The sequence below is a fragment of the Phoxinus phoxinus genome (assembly GCF_949152265.1).
Source record: "Phoxinus phoxinus genome assembly, chromosome: 6".
Classification (NCBI taxonomy): domain Eukaryota; kingdom Metazoa; phylum Chordata; class Actinopteri; order Cypriniformes; family Leuciscidae; genus Phoxinus; species Phoxinus phoxinus.
The window spans coordinates 32,962,840-32,977,278 of NC_136881.1; the positions used below are offsets into that span (position 1 = coordinate 32,962,840).

At 38.2% G+C, this 14,439-nt stretch overlaps 1 protein-coding gene across 4 annotated transcripts in view; it reads right to left on the reverse strand.

Moving 5' to 3' along the window:
• The window catches only part of grin2bb (glutamate receptor, ionotropic, N-methyl D-aspartate 2B-b), a 112,026-nt gene extending 99,515 nt beyond the window's left edge, over positions 1–12,511 (reverse strand). For 2 of the 4 annotated variants that reach the window (XM_079615885.1, XM_079615884.1), the window contains exon 1: positions 10,841–10,913. The gene's annotated coding sequence lies outside the window, so the exon portion shown is untranslated. Of the gene's footprint in view, positions 1–10,840; positions 10,914–11,469 lie in introns of those variants that run through there. The other 2 variants (XM_079615883.1, XM_079615882.1) reach the window with 2 other exon arrangements.
• Between the last annotated feature and the right edge of the window lie 1,928 nt (positions 12,512–14,439).

Sequence of the window (14,439 nt, forward strand, 5' to 3'; positions counted from 1 at the left end):
ATTTCCTTATTAATTTTTCGAATGCAATTACAAGACAAGCCTGTTTAATCGTGTCTGCTCCCGTTTATTTTGTGATCACAGAACAACGCCATACAGCGACCATTTCAGCAGCTAACGTTAGCTGTTATTTTAAAAGTGTGCACATTCAATGAAAAAATCCCCTTCTCAAATGTTATTTTTTGTATTAATTTTTAATAAATGTCTATTTCGTCACAGAACAACTAGTATCCGCTTAATTATGAGATTCGAGAAGCTTTAACACCATCTGCGCGGCCTGTGCTTTTTTTTCCTTTTTTTATTTAACGTTAGTGCTAATTCAAATAACAAATGGCACAAAATAGGCTATATATAGTTAACATTACACTTTAGAATACTGTTCCAATTCCTTCGTAATTTATGCATTATGAACTCATATAGTAGTTATCTGTATGAAAAACAGCAGTTATTGATTAGTTATAGAACTACCACATTCAACTGAGGGCTATTACTATTTCATTAATCAGAGTTCCTTGTTAGTTAATATTAGTTAGTAGATAGTGTTTTACTCATTTGTTCCTGTGTAGTTATTCATTGATGATGGAAGAGTATTCTAAAGTTTTACTCAAAATATTAACTATTATAACACTTTACGGTAAGGGTACATGAATTTAGGCCTGTCGCGATAGTCGATAAATCGATTAATCGCACGATAAAAAAAAATGACCTCGATAATTTTTCTAGCCGCGATAATTTCATTTGCATACTTGTTTGTTATCCGCGACTGAATGACAACTCTCGTTTCCTTAGCGTAGGAGAAGTGAGCCCTCTTGTCAGTTCCATTGTCTTTTGTGTGGGGAGGCGGCGCTTGTCAGTCACATGGACTTTGTGTGGGAAGGCGGGAGTGCTTGAGGCGACTGCCGAGTAGAGCGAAAAGACGAGACGCAAGTTGTGACATGGAATTGGTTTCAAAGCCAAACGCGACAGCTTCAGTGTGGGAGCACTTCGGATTCAAACCGAATGACCGTGGTGAACCACTTAACCTGAGGAGCCGGTATGTCGCATTTGTTGTAATACAGTATCGACTAAAACCGCCAGTGTTGTGCATGAACGCGTTCATATTTTCGCCGAACGCTGAACTGAACAAATCACTTTTCATACAATGAACGTGAAAGAGATTTTTCGAGAGAACTCATCTGATTTTTTGTACATAGCATATTTGTTAGGATTTTAGTATCATAATGATTAGGCTAATAAATGCACGCACAATTATCCGTGAACTTGATTTGAACAAATGCCTTTCAACTTGTGTGTGCAAAATTCAGAATTAAATTAATGTGCAGAAATTTGTACAAATAGAGAGTAGGATATGTAGGCCTACTATACTATAGCCATTAAAAAAAGCGCGTTTCATATTTGTTAAAATATTATAATGTTATTTTTTTTTTCCATTTATGTTGATTTATGAAAAGTGAACAGCACGACCGAGATAGGATGCGCAATATGAGACATGGAGCGGGTCAGACATGATTTTGACCGTTGAAGTTGAAGTTGTTATAGAAAGCCTTTCTTTAAAGTGAATTTCGTTTTGTATAAATTGTATCTTAATTTTAATAAATTTTTCATCAACCAATTGCCTGTATTTAATGAATAGGCCGACGAAACAAATATAACGGAGGCGCCCGCGCTAGAAGCACATAGAGCACATCATAACTTAACGAAACTCAGTGTAGCCTATATGCCTCACACAGACATGACAAATACACCATACACAAAGCTTGAAATGTCTTTAAACGAAATAATTCAAAAAGAAAAAAGAAAAAGGCTACTCTCTGATTATGTAATCCATTATTAGGCTTTATGTGCATTTCTCTCTATAAGCGCGTTCACACGGAGATGGCGATCGTCAACTTCATCTTTGCAGCCGAGTCGACACTTTTAGAGAAAACACTTGTTTATTAATAAAAATCAATACACGTGTCTGTCACCGGATTTACAGATGCACGCACACATATTATTTAGAAATAACGAGATATTGTGTTGAAATAACATTATTATTAATAATAGCCTCTTTGTTAAAAGAATTTAACAAATGAATGTGAACTAGTTCATTTTTAGATATGTGAACTGAGAGACTGAGAGTCCATTGCTTTTATTGTTTTTGGTTGTTTTGTTCATTGTTATTGTGGATATTGAAAATGTTTTCCATTTTCAGTGTTAAATAGTCTTTGGAAATAAACGTTTATTGAATTTTGAAAGGTAGTTGCATTATTATGCCATTATCATTATTCTAGATGAAAATGGTCTCAGATCGACAATATTATCGTTTATCGCGATAATTTCTTGGACAATTTATCGTCCAGCAAAATTTGTTATCGTGACAGGCCTACATGAATTATCATGAATTCATGTATAAATTCATGCATGAATTATGCATTCATTCATGCATTAATATCTCATGAATCATCAGGAACTAGCCTAACACAAGTTCAACGTTTTCATTTACAACTTAATGGATGAACAACACCTTAATTAAAACATTAACTAAGATGAGTACATCATCATGAAATATGATTTATTACGCATGATCATGATTCTTTCTTTTTTTACAGTTATGCCACCATATTGTTCATCAGTGTTTCAAAGGACCTAGTCAGCATTTTAGTTGAGGGGCCACACACATGATGAAGTCATTGATAGATAATGCTTAGTTAATGATGACTACTGTATTTGAAAAATAGACCCCAAAATATACCAATCAATATACCAATCACAGCTCATCATAGCACACCAATTTTGTTGCCATTCAAATACAGTAGTCATCATTAACTAAGCATTATCTATCAATGACTTCATCATGTGTGTGGCCCCTCAATTAAAATGTTTATAATAAAGTTAAATCATTATTAAATACAAGTGAGGTTCTACAAATAAAATAAGTAAAAATACACTAGTTACAAGCATAGGTAAATACAATAGAACAAAAGTTACTAAATTAAATTAACTGTAGTTTTCAGGTACAGGTACAGAACCAGTCCCTTGTTTGTTTGGTTAATAAACCTTTGCAGCAAAAATGTCGTGTTTGACAGAATATTATATCTGATACCATTATTGTATTACCTGAAAAATAACATGGTGGAGATTTCTGCTTTGTTGCAAGGGCTCAAATAAGGAATTTAATCTCACTCTAATGCTCTTTATCTTTTTTACAGGAAGCTTGAAAAAAAATGCCCTTACAAACCAGATTACTAGAAGAGATGCTGAAAAGGCAGTGTCAAAGTGGCTAATTGGTGCCAGGGACAGGGGAGGAAACCGTACAGCGAGGGCACGTTTAGCCTATATATTTGTGTAAAACACAACATTGTGCTTTTGTCAAACTTTAAACTCTTGTCAAACTGTAGGCTAACCTACAACTGTCACCCAACCAAAATCACACACACACACACACACACACACACACACACACACACACACACACACACACACACACAAAACTGATTTTAGACAGACTTAGGAGGTTTAATGATCTACACCAAAGGAGAGAGAGCATTGGTGACAACAAAGGGAATATAATAATTACTACAATACTAATTTCTAGAAATTACTTAAAATGAAGTTTTATTAACTAAGTTCGGGAGGAGCACGTTCAGATAATTAACACGAGTGTATAGCACTCAGCAATCAACGATAAGAGGGTAAAGAAGTGGTAAAAGTTGGTCAAAATTTTTATCTTGTGCCTCCAATATGTGCAGTGTTCCGGGACAGGTTTGAAAACCCCTTATCTACATAAGCTTGATTTGGAGCACCAAAAGACTAACCTGACATCTGAACTGTGAGAAAAGGAATTGCAAAAGTTGAAAAATGGTTGATTTATTTATTTTCTCTTTTCAAAGGGCCGTTGGGAGAGCGACAACAGAGGACTGAGATTCTGCACTTTTGTTTGTGAAATATAGAGTTGTCTGACAGAGGACTGAAAAGCTGCACTTTTGTTTTGTTTGTGAAATATAAAGTTTGTCAAAAGCTTTCACTTTTGATACTTGTCTGTTAATACACATAATATGTTAATAAATATTATGTTAATAAAGTAAAGCATGAAGTAATTGTTTCTGTTCATTGATTACATATAATGTTTATATTTAGGGGTTTACTGTAAAATAAGGTAACCCAAAAAGACAAATATGGTAGCCCATATATACACCTGTTGTGGCCCATAAGAGCCCTAGATAAGACCTATATGGGTCCCATCATCATCCCATGTGGGCAGACTCCTGTAGGCCCTAAATGGGAACTACCTAGGCTACCCCTATGGGCCCGATATGGAGCCCACCAAGAGCCCATCATCAACCCATCTGGGCAAACACATGTGGGGCCTCCATGGAAACTGCGGCCAAAATTAGCTGGGTCCCAGCTGGGTAGCCCGGGTGGGCCCTGGATATCAGCCCATTTGCAGCCCGTTTGGGCCCCACATGGGTGTGTTGGCTGGGATGCTCCTGTACCGAGAATTTTAGGTTTATTTCGCCTTTAAACAGGGCTTTAATTGTAAAATACCGAACTTGTCCTTTAATTTCGAGCTCTTCAATGGCAAATCTCCCCAAACCGATTATGTTCACGTTATGGGAAAAGAGATACAAAAAATACTAATAGTGGCTATAGCTAGCAATATTCATCATATCACAGCACATTATTCACAATCAACAGCCTTAAACCGCTTTCCTTTGTCATTAACAGCTTAACTGTGCGTTCACACCGGACGTGAATAGCGCGCGTCAAATTCGCGCCTGCCGCGTCTAGTTTGACGCTTGAACATTTTGAATGCATTCGCGCGTCCAAAGCGAAATACACGCGCATAAAAAGCAAGTGTTTGGAGCGAAATTGACGCACGTCCGAGGCGAAATCCGCTTCTTCTGGGAGAGGCAAGTGCTGCGGGAAATAAAAAAATACTACTGTTATTGTGTCACGACATGTAGTTTTAAGAGTTGTTCAGTCGAGAATGTAGTTGTTTAAAGCTCAAATCTGTGGTTTGTTTATAAAGAATTATAAGAAGAAAAAATGTATAAAGAAAAAATTTTATCTGACGTTTCGGAGTTGTGAGATCCAGGCGATCACCGGGCGCTCAGCGCTCATGTAACCCGCCTGGAGCAGCCTTACCTCGGCTAGTCCTCCTGACGTCTGCCGCTGGTAAACCAGAAATGTTTAAATTCACAATCTATAGCTTCGGCTCTATTATATGAATATAAGTTAAAATACATTAATGACTCGTTATAACGTAGGTCAAACGACTTCTTTAATTAACGTTATGTGAGTTTTTCTTCATCTCATTCAGAAATGTATATGACTGCAAGTGTTCAGTCAGTGTCGTGTCACATTCATAGTTAACATCTGAACAATATCATTCCTTCTTTCACGCGGGCATTTAGTCATTACAAAATAATTTATTAAGGCCAAACATAAGTTATTTAAAATTTTAAATGACATCGGGCATTCCCTCGTTTATCACGTCACTTCACCACGTGACAGCAGCAAGCAGGCTCCGATTGGTTAACACGGCGCGAATTGACGCAGAAGTTAAGATTTTTCAACTCGGGCGGCAGACACGAATTCGCGTCAAACGCGTGAATGCACAAAAAGCACTATAAAATAATTCGCGCATAACGCGCCAGACGCTCAATTCGCGCAAACTTGACGCGCGAATTATGCGTATTCGCGTCTACCGCGCCGCACTCTACGCCTCATTCGCGCCGCAGGATTTTTTTGCGCGCGTAACGCGTCTTTGCATTGACTTAACATTGAAATCACTCGCGCCTGACGCGCTATTCGCGCGTCATGTGAACGCACCATAAGAATAAACCGATCGACAGAGCTAGATTTTTTCCCATTACCCTGATTTCTCCCGCCATGTTAACCTGGGTTCTGTCGGCTAAATGAAGTGCGCATGTGTGATATGTGACAGGAAAGTGTCCTTATTTCACGGTAGGGGAGGAGAAATATAAACTTTATCTTGACCCAAGAAATATAAAAAATATGTTCTCAACCAAAGGACAAATTGTAGAAACTTCAAATACAAGAGGAGAATGAGTATGTGGGAGTTTCCCACTGACATTTTGAAATACTCTGGGGGTTTTGAATGCTTGATTTAACATCACAACACATAACAAAAAGAGTGAAGTAGCTACATCGGTGCTTACGTTTTGACGCCACTACAGGGCATTAACCTGTTTTTTTAAATACAGTCTTGTAAACGCGGTTGCTGGGTTATTTATTATCATAAAATCGGGTTATTTCAATAAACTGATTTTTGGTAGTTATCAGCGAATTGGTCCTGTTCTCTCACATCACCCTTCTTCTCGTGGGAAATACACAAGTCACATTGGTAAGCAACAGTCATCAATTTCTTAGCACTCCCATCACTCAATGTCAAATAACCCACTCAATTAATGGTCATATCTCTCTCTTCCCCATCTGTTTGGCAACATGGCGACTATATGCGCCAACTTTGCTGTCATCCTCATACATAATACAGCTGCTAACTTAGCTGAACTAACAGTTTCCCTAATCAAATTGTACAATGGTAGTGTCAAAAATCTGCTTTTGTTTTTGAAGTCCATCCCAAAAGAGAAAATATGCTTGTTTCTTGTTACCACATTTCTTTTACAACATTTCAAATTCTTCAGTTCTCACCATCTCCGAAAAGTCAAGCCAATCTTGATTTTAGTTTTATTAGAGCTGGATCAACTTTTCTCTATTTACGGATGTGACGAGAAACGCACGGGCGAGTGACGTATGCAATTTTATGCGAAAACCACCCGACAGGTCTGGTTTTCATTAAAGCATTCAAAACCCCTGAGTATTGTAAATGGTTTAGCTCCTGTGTATTTAAGGGATCTTCTATCGCCCTATAATCCATCGCACTCTTTAAGATCGCTAAATTCAAGGCTTCTGGTCGTACCTAGGATATCTAAGTCCACTAAAGGAGGGAGGGCGTTTTCACATCTAGCTCCTAAACTCTGGAATAGCCTTCCTGATATTGTCCGAGGCTCAGACTCGCTCTCCCAGTTTAAAACTAGATTAAAGACGCATCTCTTTAGCCAAGCATTCACATAATGCATCTCATACCTTTTATACTACAGTTAAATCAGATCAAATGCATTCATATTATGAACAGCAGCTACTCTAATTATTTCCTGACTGGCTTTTTTGATAACTCAAAATCAAATAGAGTTCATCAGCTCCAATTATGTATCCAGCCTCTCATGGAGACTTCAGATGCCCCAACGCCTGTGAAGAGACGACTCGACGCTAGGGCTGTCACTTTTTGTTCGAAAATCGATTGCACAATCGATCGGACCAACCAACACAAGTTTCGAAAATGAAAATAGGTAATCGATTTTAACGGCTTTCAGGACGCAGAATGCGCGGCGCTGGCCGCTGGGTCCAGCGTTGCGCTTCAGATACAACGCGATTTGCGCGATTGAACTTTGACCGCGGCGTGCGCCCCAGCAACAAAACGTCTCGCGCTATCTGTAGCCTATTGAATGGCTCAGCCATTGAACCGCACAGTCCAATGGCATAGATCAGACCAATTGTTGGTGTGTTTTGGAGGTAAAAACAAAAGAGCTGCTTTCAGAAAACAGAATGTCTCGCAAGCCATTGAAATGAATGGGTCTCATAGCGCTGCGAATGCCGTGCCCTGTCTGAAAGGCGCTTTCTCTCAGAGCGCGTCCAGCTCGTCACGATACGCCCGCAGCGAACGCGCATCACACAGCAACTGCAGGTTCTGATAAACACACATAACAGCAAATTATAGCCTACTTCTGCATAAGGTGTCGCCAGTATTTAGAAAATGTCAAGCATAGGCTAAAGATAGCTTACAGACTCGGGCTACAGGCTAGGTGAAATTTGTTTGACATTTCTAATCGTGAATGCAGTAATGTTTTTCATTGATGTTATGGCAGTCCACTCTGCTTTTCGAGAATGTTACACTCCTGTTTGAAATTGTACACAAAATTTCATGCCAATAAATCATCAGAAATATTGTGCGTCTCAAGCGCCCTCTTTACGTTTGTCCTAATGCCTGTTAGTTGTCCGTGGATTGGCCTATATTTGGCGTTGAAAATGGAAACGTCTTTAGACATGGAAAATCGATTTTACAATCGATTCAATGAACACTTATGTCTCGAAAATCGAAAAGGATTTTTTCACAAAAGTGACAGCCCTACTCGACGCCTGTGAAGAGACGACCCAACGCCGGCGATATGTTATGCCCTAAATTAATACATGATTAACTAACTGTATTTTTCTATGTACATTTCTGAAATGTATTTTCTGTAAAGCTGCTTTGAAACAATATGTATTGTGAAAAGCGCTATACAAATAAATTTGAATTGAATATTTCAAAATGTCAGTGGGAAACTCCCACATACTGATTCCTCTTGTATTTGAAGTTTCTACAAATGTACAATTTGTCCTTTGGCTACACAAAATGAGAACACAATTTTAAATTTCTTGGGTCAAGAAAAAGTTGATATTTCACCTCCTCTAACACGAAACACTTATGCGCTTAAAGGCCATGTTGCAGGTTAACCACCACTGTCGATTAATGGGTACATAAATCACTCAAGATATGTATATCATTTTTAAAATGTTTCAAAAATGGTCTTAAATACCATTTTTTTACGTTTTTGGTATTAACAGGTTTTTTTACGCAATTCGGTGATGACGTCACGTTGGGGAGAAGTGGAGGGAAGGTAGCCTGATGGCCGTCAAAGCCGATGAAATGCATGGTCCGAGGAGAATGAGTGGAGAGTTGGTGAAGTGTCCTGGTGAAGTGTCCTGGTGAGTTGCTATCATTTAGCAACGCAGCAATGAGATAACGACACTTTTTTTTTTTTACTGTCATTGAACAGCACCGAGTGAAAAATCAACGTTTTCTTTATAGTGGCAGTGATCATGACGTTAGTTCAGATAAGTACCGGTAACCTTTGTCATAGTACTGGTAAACTTTGTCTTTGTCATCTAGAAATAGAAGGTATCGTGCTAGCTATATGGGCGTTTCTAAGCGTTTCTCTTCCTCCGGTGAAAATGTTGTTGCAAACGTAGCCGCCGCGTGTCTGTCGCGGTGTTTGGCAGGTGCTTGTGCGGGCGGTGCCGTCCCGTGGAAACTGCGTTGGAAAGCTTGTGCTGTAGGGCAGTGAGTGCGTTTTGGTCGCTGGTCGAGGAGCTCACCCCGCGACCAGATGTGACTGAATGCTGAATACATGCTGCCTGAATCCGTTTGTGCTGAAGATAGCATACACACATCTCAGGCAGGATCATGGTCCCCTTCAAGCCAGCACGCACGAGTATGTTGTTTGTTTACTTTTTTCACGAAGTCTTATAAACCAACTTAAACAGTTATAGGTGACAAGAGATGTGTTGTATAGACAATGATCATGTTCTATAATCTGAATACTCTCGTCTACTACTCGTCTCTCTAGTCACTCTCAGCGCGGGCTTTGGTAAACTCTCTCCCCAAAGTGACGTCATGCAATGCATTGTGGCGGAAAGGAGAATCGTTGCCTCTGTAAGGTAGTACCTACTTTTTCGTATTATATTCCGTTTTGTGATACCCAACAACATAAAATACAATGGATAACAGTTTAAATGTTCATTACCAACAAGCAAATTGCACAAATTCGTTGAAAAATTAAACCTGCAACACGGCCTTTAAATCTTCCGTATGAGGACGCTTTCCTGTCTGCGGTTCAAGTCGTTTACATTACCACACACGTTGTCGGCTTATTAAGCGTTATCGGGTTAAGAACGTGCCTGCAAACGCACTCACTGTTGATTGTGAATAATGTGCTGTGATATGATGATAGTTGCTAGCTATAGCCACTATAGTATATTAGTATCTCTTTTCCAATAACATTTACATATCCGGTTTGTCGAGATTTGCAAAAAGAGAAAGCGACAGAGCTCGTAATAAAACAAGAATCAACATTGGCTTGGGTTTTCGTAAATGGCGAGAACTGAGGGATTTGAAATTTTGTAAAAGCGATGCAGAGATGCCGTATATATATATATATATATATATATATATATATATATATATATATATATATAGACAATATAGTATTACCATAGTGAATCAGGATAAGACAAAAACACGTACGTTTTGAAGGATCGGTGTATATTGACATTTGAATTTTGTTCATTTTAAACATAACGAATCATTAATACATAACTTTTTTATAAATTATAGAAATAAATTATATTACTCAAATATTAATCTAGATTTCTTAATTAGATCATTTCTTCGGATTTTTTTTTTTTGTAGCCATCTGCATGAACTCCACAAGTTTTTGTAAAATCTGGTAATCATGTTATTGAGAATGATCCAGATATAATATTTAGCTTCCGTGGAACTTGGAAAAATGTCACTGTACAAAAGATATCACATGGTCAATTATGGTCAAAACTAAGCTGGACAATAACTTTATTCTAGAGCTGCTGTATCTCTGATCCTTTAATTTCCTATTATCACTTTAAAGCTAATTTGAAACAGTGAGTTAAAAGCGCTAGCTATAAATGAATGTGACTTGACTTGACAATGTTACAAATTTGATGTGACGGCGACCTAGGGCAGACTTATTACATATTTGTTTCATTTTACATAATACCTTTTCTGTTTCACAATTTCACATTATCACAAGTTACAGGAATAATTTAAATAAATATTCTTAATTTTATATAAGATTTGATCGAATAAGTTTGGCTAATGTTACGAACAATGTTTGGAGTAGCTGATATGTGGCCAGAAAAAAAAACTTTATAGAAACAATTACTCGTCGCCGGTATGGTCTAAAAGTGATTTTGAATAACTTACCGCTGTTTTTGTGCAGAAATTCGCTGTGCTCGCGCGTTTCGGTGGCAGAGACTGGGTGCAGTCAATCAATCCGTCTTCATTGTGTGGATTGTGCTGAATCTAATGACGTATGTCTGTTCTTCGCGGTTCTTCTTGCCAATCACAATTCAATATTGATTTAGCGCCAATACATCACATATTCTGAGGCTGCTTCATATTCAACTAGAATGGCTTCAACGAAATAGTTCAAAACGTAAAGACTTTCCACTTTATATACAAAATAATTGTTTCACTTTTAGTGCGCTTACAAAATAACTTCTGATATGGGATTTAAATGTTTGTCAGGTATCAGTGTGGGAATGCAACTTTGCTATGATGTAATAGACCTACTACAGTTTTTCTGTTAGCATGAGATCATACGTCTGCGCTGCATTTTCTGCAGAAATTCTTCATCTTTGACCGCCCCCTTGTGGTCAATGTAGGGGAAACATGGGTAAAATCTGCATAGTGCAAATGGCAGGTTCAAACTTAATTTGTATAATGAATGTAGACTTTTTCCATTTCAATTCAGTTTAATTCTATTTGTATAACACTTTTCAGATTTCATATTGTAAGGGTGCTTCACACAGAATACCTTAAGAGTAGCCTACCTTAACTCAGCAACAGCCTCTTCTGGTTGGACAATACAGTTTTCCAAAACAAGGCAACTGGGTATAAAGAAGTTAACACGTAGCCACTGGTGCTCGTTTGATACATGAGAGGTTATAGTGTTAAGTTTTCTGAACGGACACAAAAACAGAAAAAAGTGCTCAACTTAACTTTAAACATAAAACAGCTCGAGCCGCTGGGCTTCGAAACAACTTTGTAATATGCAAAATGACAATGCAATATGTAAAATGGCAATGCATTTCTGTATTTAAATTTAAATTTTCCCATACTTAATTTTCCCAATTTTCCATACTGACAGGGGGCAGACTTGATCAAACAAGGGGCAAACCGTGTCAGAGGAATCCAAGCGCACGGTCAAGATCACTGAATCTGACAGTCAGAACGGCAACAGTCCAAGCAGGCACTGAGTGAGAGTCTCCAAAACCAGATGGTCAAATCCAGGAGAGCTGTCCAAGACACGTGAGTTCTGAGGGCAGACAGGCAACTGGACAGAAGAGTGAATGTCAGACTGAACTCAACTAAATGGGATCCCAAACTGAACAAAACTACTTTCCGGGCAAGTAGCCAATTTATTTATTTCTGTTTCTATGGGCGGACACAATATGAAACGGCTCATGATTTAATAATTCCTCAAGAAAACACACAGCCTACTGGCGTGGCTTTTCTGCAGTGGTTTAACCTAATTTACTAATTTGCCCAAACTAATTTAAAGACTAGTATTTAAACAGCTGAATGATGAATTCAGACTCAAAATGTATTCAGTTCATCTGAAAAACACACAACAATCAACAATAAAACACCCAAATTATTAATAAAACATAAAGCGTAAGACCTTGCTGAGCATCATTATTAACCTATAGCCTACTATGCTAGCGTAACATTTGATAGAACTGAAGACATTCAGATGAAAGATACCAATTAGGAGACATAACGCTAAATATTAACAAAAGTACGTAGACCGTGGGCACTTAAACAATCTGACGCAGTTAAAGAACATTTGTGATATAACTGTCCTCTCTCCAGCAGCTTGAATGTGTTCCCGGTTGCTATGGCAATTTAAAAAAGGGTTTTTAGCGCAGTTGACGAAGAAAGTGCCTGAGAAAAAAAGACTGCGCGCACATGTGGAGGAGGCGCGCGCTTATGTCACGTCACTATCATTATAAAGAGCAAATTATAATCGTCTGACTTGGTGAAAAGAAACACATTTTATTTTTAGGGAAACTTTAGTCTGACGTTTAATTAATTTTAAGTAGCAAATGCTGCATCAGAGCATAACGTGTAAACTATGTTAAATCACGGGCACATATGACATGACATTTACGTTGCCAGTAAGTCATTATTACCAATATATTACGAGTAGGCCTACAGCCTAGATTATGTATCTTGAACGTTATGGTTATCTTGTAACCCTGAGGACGTTCTGACAATGTTGGTCATTTGATCGTAAAATTATGGGCATGCGACTTCGTAGGCCTAATGTAAATTATAAATTACCAAAAAGTATGATACATTACATAGGCCTAAGGGTTATTATTATTATATGCGATGTACAAGGGGCCAAACGTATCCTACAAGGATATCAAGTCAAGTCACATTTATTTATACAGCGCTTTTTACAATTGTTTCAAAGCAGCTTTACAAAATAATGCAACAAAGTTTGTTTTTGTAAGAAAATAGTCACAGTCCAGCTCTAGTAAGCTCAGTGATGTTTCATTTTTGTTGTAAAAAAAGCTATTAATTTTGTTATATAGCCACTCCGGAGAAGCTCAGTTCAGTTTTCATATAATGGTGTCAATGCAGGCAGATCAATAATATTGTTGAATATTAAATTAAATGTTGAATTTAGTGTCCCCAACTAAGCAAGCCAAAAGCCAATGGCAACAAAGGATTAAAAAAAAATTTTTTTTAAAAAGGCGCAAAACGCGACAGTGGCAAGGAACCAAGACTCCATCAGGTGGCAGAATGGAGGAGGAAAAACCTTGGGAGAAAACAGGCTCAGTCAAGGGCCAGTTCTCCTCTGGCCAATGAACGAACAGTGTATGATTATGATTCAGGCAGCATTATAGGTCAGAAGTCAGATTGGATTGCAACAATCAGAATATTCCCCATTCCATCTGGTTGAAGATTGGAGTCATCACCGGTATGGAGGAGGTGGGTTTGTTAGTTAAATTCAATTCAATTGTATTTGTATAGCGCTTTTCACAATACATATTGTTTCAAAGCAGCTTTACAGAAAATGCATTTCAGAAATGTACATAGAAAAATTCAGTTAGTTAATCATGTATTAATTTAGGGCATAACATATCGCCGGCGTTGAGTCGTCTCTTCACAGGCGTTGGGGCATCTGAAGTCTCCATGAGAGGCTGGATAAATAACCGGAGCTGGCAAACTCTATTTATCTCGGGACTGGCGTCCTGAGATAACAGCAAAAAAGCAGATGGGAAATAATGAGCGTAGCTGCTGTTCATATGAATGCATTTGATCTGATTTAACTGTAGTATAAAAGGTATGAGATGCATTATGTGAATGCTTGGCTAAAGAGATGCGTCTTTAATCTAGTTTTAAACTGGGAGAGCGAGTCTGAGCCTCGGACAATATAAGGAAGGCTATTCCAGAGTTTAGGAGCTAAATGTGAAAACGCCCTCCCTCCTTTAGTGGACTTAGATATCCTAGGTACGACTAGAAGCCTCTAATTTAGCGATCTTAGATCTTGGATTGTAGGGTGATAGAAGATCCCTTAAATACACAGGAGCTAAACCATTTAGGGTTTTATAGGTCAGTAGAAATACTTTATAATTGATACGGAACTTAATAGGTAACCAGTGTAGAGATGATAAAATTGGTGTTATATGATCATATTTTCTTGACCTAGTAAGAACTCTAGCAGCTACTCCTCAACGGATCGAGTCCAGACCGAACTTCCCGACCAAAAAATGTTGTGGGCGGGGCTC